Here is a 5,000-nt window from a genome sequence, read left to right on the forward strand (position 1 = left end):
GTGGGTGGACAGGATATACAGTCAGGATCACCGGAGATAACCACGAAGTTGGGAAGGAGGGAGGGAGGCTTATAGGGTGGTGGCTAGACAGCGTATAGGAGAAATAGGAAGGAGACTTTGAGTGAAAGAATATATCGTTGTTATAGATATATGATAGATGGGAAAGAGTAGTTAGGTATAGTATTTTTTAAGAATTGTGCATTTAAGAGTTTTTGAATTGTGCATTTGAATTGTGCATTTAAGAATTGTACGCATGCCTGGATTGGATAGGGAAGATGGCTGAAATATTTATATACCTTTGGGACAGTAGATAAAGTGTGAGGGAGGGAGGTGCATGGAGGGAATATGACATTTCATAGGTGGATGCAATAGACGTCGTTATTGAGGATTGTAAGAATGGGACTAATGTTCCAGGAAAAGAAAAAACGTAAAATGTGATTTAACCTATATGAAAAAAAGTGCTTGTTGCTTTCCTTGAAGAAGCTTCCACCAACATCTAATAAGATCCTTAGATTTAATTTAAGGTATATTCTCAGACATAAGCATGGTTCACCATTCTAAATTTTCTGTCCATTGGCACGCATGTAAATGGACGGTTTCGTTGCAGGCAGTCTACGCATAATGTCCGCCAGGAATACAGCATGTGTTCCTGCCTCCCCTTCCTGGACAAGTCTCCTTCCCACCCTGCTCCTTCCAGCACCCGCTCACGCCTTCTCTTCGTCTCCCCTCTCTCTCACCTCGCCTTACTTATCCTTCCTCTTCTATTCCCTTCCAATCCGTTTAGAAGGAGGAGGAACAGGCGTTTCCTTGCTAGAAATAAGGTGGGGATGGACAGCGACATGCAAGAAAAAAAAAAAAAAAAAAAAAAAAACGCTACGCTACCATGACCTTGGCTTTCATTACATGACCATCACGTCGACATTTACAGATGCCCTCGAAATAATCTGGGGTATTTAGAAGAGGAGGAAGGAGATGCGAAGAGGAGTGGGAGGAGAAGAAAAATTAGGATTATGCAGTGGAGAAGGTGGAGGCAGTAGAAAGGAAGGAGGAATGACTTGAGTTGGAAATGGAGAGGGGGTGGGGTGGTGGGCCGTAGGAGGATGGTCTCGGAGAAGAAGGTCGAGAGAGAGGCGCCAAGTCCTTAGAGCTGCCGATCGAAATGTCAGGGTCGCAATAGAGGAGGAGAAGAAGGAGGAGGAGGAGGAAGGGTGGGAAGAGAAGAAAGTTGAATAGGGAGAGGAAGAGAGGGAGGAACTGCGACCTGTGGCAAAGAGCCAGGGGAGGAAGTCAGCTCTGAAATGAATATAGGGTGAGAAGGTGTGTGTGTAAGGTGTATGGGTAGATACCCCTCGGGGATATCTGCCACGGAGGCCCTGTCTCTTGGCGTCGAGCAGATGTGGAATGAGTGGAAGGCGTGGGGTATGAGCCACGATGCACAAGGAGACAAAGAGGAAGGATCATGGAGGTGGAGAACGAGGAGGAGGGGAGGAAGATGACGTGGGTGGAGAAGAAATGAGCGAGAAAAAAAAGCAGAGAGAATTACTGAAAGAGAAAAAATCAGGAAAGTAAAAATGGTCTAATTTTTGCCATATTCAGATTGCCTCCATGATAAAATATGCATGATATAGGCGGGCTGGCAGGCTGTGTAGTGTAAAAAATGTGATGTATATGCATATATGCATGCACACTGAAATAGTCTCATGTATGTATATGCATACGTATATTATAAATATATATATATATATGTATATATATATATATATAAAATATACCTATCTTATAATATTCACACACACACACAAACACACACACACGCACACACACATACACACGTACACACACACACACACACACACACACACACACACACACACACATTCTCTCTCCTGTGTGGGTCTTTGTGTTTTTCATGAGATCACTCCCTCCGTGATCCTGCCCATAGAACTTAGTTAGATTCTCTCGCTTTGACCCGGCTAGGCAGAAACAAGGTTACCCCAGAGTTTCCGAACCTCGTTAGAAGTAATCCATTCCCCCCCCCATCCCCACTCCCACCTGCTGATGCCATTAGAACAGCGTCGTTGCAGCGGGAAGGAGATGGGCCCGGCCCCCTCCCTGTCCTAGGGAGCTTTTTTGCTGCTTTCTTCAGACTTGGTGGGAGCAGTGGATTATACAATCCAAAAGGTGTATATATGAATGTATGTCTGTATATCTGTATATATTTGTTTATGTATATAATTTGTGAGCGTCAACTCTGGCTATATGGGCGTGTGGCACGTTTCCCCTATGTTGATCCTACTGACAGCGTTATCTCTACGAAAGACAACCTCTAATGGAAGAAACGAAAGGGACGCCCACAGAACTCATGGCTGCTGGGGCAAGTCGAATGGTCCTGCTGGGTTGTTTGGAATGGAAAGGGTGCCTGCTTGGGAGATTGCTCGGGGGAATCGTGGGGAATAGTGATGGCCTGTGACTGAAGTGACGCGGCCCCCAGTGGATTGGTGATGATGATGATGATTGATGATGATGATGATGATGATGATGATGATGATGATGATGATGATGATGATGATGATGATGATGATGATGATGATGATGATTGGTGATGATGATGATGAGGAGGAGGAGGATGAGGGTGGTGGTGATGGTGATGATGACAATGATGATGATGATGATGATGATGATGATGATGATGATGATGATGATGATGATGATGATGATGATGGAGTCAGACAACCGTCAAGGAGACCTCACGCGCGGAAGAGAGTCCAATGACGTCACACCATTAAAAAGTCGACGCCTGATTGGCTGGGTTCCCAAGGAACACCTATGAATGGGGGTTTCATTTTACTGTATTTATGATATCTTATTTATCTATTTATTCATTTATTCATTTATTTTTATTTATTTGTCTATCTATTTATTCATTTTATTAATTTATTTTATTTTATTTATTTTTTTAGGTGGATTTTTTTTTGGGGGGGAGAGGGGGAGAGGTTTAAGCGGGTATCGAACTCTTTCATCTATTGTGTTGATCATTTCGCCCGTCCGTTATATACATAATTACAATGTTCTCCTTTGGTATAGTGGGGAACTCGCTTTACCCCTGCAACGAACTTTTTTTCAACAAAAAGCGTGAAATTATACAGTCATTCAAGCACACAAATTTCTTACTACTTCTACATGACGTAGATATACAATTTTATGTAGGACTTTTTTCTATTTGTGTTTTTATTGTATTTGAGTTAAGAACACTGGCTACGAAAAACATCAGCATGTGTATGCATTGAAGTATGTTTTTCGAGAAAAAAAAGGGAATTTGTTGAACCATAATATCGGTTGGACATGGGGTGAAGGGGAGACACACTGGGCATACACCAAGGTGATATAGTGTTTTGTCTGAAATAACCAGGCGCTTCTTTCCTTGGGGACAATATTGCACCGAAGAGGGTAAAAGAATGGAGAAATAGTAGAAGTTGAAATTAGCCATTTTTACATGAGTTAATCTCGAATTATATAAGTCTTTTGTCCATAGGGTGTGTGAATAAAACCCTATAATATTTTTGTATCAAGCTTTTGCGGCCAATAACCCCCCATAGGGGGAGGAACGGTTAGGGAAAAAAGGATGGAAAGTAGCTCGACTGGAAGTGATGAAGCGTGGGAAAACGGGGAAGGGAATGACACAGCTGAGAGGGGCAACTGAAGAACTCCAAAAAGGAATAAAACCCGAAAGCAGCAGTTCACAACTTGAAGTCCATAAGCCTCTTGGGGGACGAAAGTGTGTCCCAAATGGAGCCACAGTCCAAAAGCCGGTGGTTGTTGGTGGATGCAAAACGATTAAATTGAGTCACAGTCCAAAAACTTGTGGTGGCTAGTGAATGCAAAGCAATTAAATTGAGCATCAAAGAAAAACTAGTGGTAGTTAGTGGATGCAAAACAATTTAATTGAGCCGCAATCCAAAAATTAGTGGTAGTTAGTGTGGATAAAAAGCGATTAAAATGAGTGCTCAAATGATCTTTCCCGGGAAGCTAAAGAACAGCAATGTATAAGTGTATGGAGTACACGAGAAAACAGGTTGGGAACCCTTTCCTAAGAGGAAGATGCTGGAAAGGTGGAGTGTACACAAACAATGGTGCAATAACATTAACTTAGAAAGGAGGTAATAACGCTGGGTGCAAATGAATACTAAAAAGAGCGTGTTACCGATTTGGTGTAGAGCGATAAAACCGAAAATGATCATTGAGGAACTTGAAGTTAATTCCAGCTTCTTTTGTCAGTACCAAGAGAAGCTCTTGCAAGCCGAATGAAATATGTTTATTTCCTTTACTTACCTTATTTTCTAATAATTTTCATTTACTTTTATGTTATTTCCTATATATTCTTTATCTTATTTTATCATATACTCGTACAAGATGAGGCCGTAGAGTACATCTTAGTCCGCCACCCACGCGTCCGCCAAGAAAACGAAAGTAGTGCCAAAACAAACACCTCAGTGGCTTGAAGGACGCGACAGCGAAGAGCTCAGGGACCTCCAGAGGAGGAGGAAAGACGACTCATCGATCGATCTGAGGCCCCGGAGCAATTTTAGGGTCCCGAAGAGATTTTTGGGGTCACCAGGGATTGGCACGAGCATCTTCAGGGAGGGATTGGTAGGGTGAAGAGCGGCGCAATCAGCTCAGCTGAGGAGAATGACAACAGACTCGCCCATCCAGGAGCAACGCGCACAAGGTAGATTTCTTGTTTACCCCATAGGGAATATTATTGTCGTGGGGCTTTATCCTCACCCCTACGGACCAGAGGCACGTAACATTCTTTTAGGATTGGAGATGAATCTCCACTCCTTGGATCTCTTCTGCGACTCCACGTTTTCGGCTCGATGCCGTCCTCAGATAGGGATAGAATCGCTGGTAATCATTACTGACGGAATATTAGATCTGTCACTTAACCTCTTCGTCTTGGCGACATCCTGTACGAAGCTCCATTCGGCTGAGGCTCCCTCAAA

The 5,000-nt window shown here is 43.1% G+C and overlaps 1 protein-coding gene across 2 annotated transcripts in view; it reads right to left on the reverse strand.

Annotated features, from left to right (window-relative positions):
* LOC143026305 (uncharacterized) overlaps positions 1-5,000 on the reverse strand; it is a 37,097-nt gene that overhangs the window by 22,842 nt on the left and 9,255 nt on the right. The gene's annotated exons all lie outside the window — the stretch shown is intronic.

This window comes from Oratosquilla oratoria, chromosome 6, assembly GCF_046742065.1.
Source record: "Oratosquilla oratoria isolate Oo_2021 chromosome 6, ASM4674206v1, whole genome shotgun sequence".
Lineage (NCBI taxonomy): Eukaryota > Metazoa > Arthropoda > Malacostraca > Stomatopoda > Squillidae > Oratosquilla > Oratosquilla oratoria.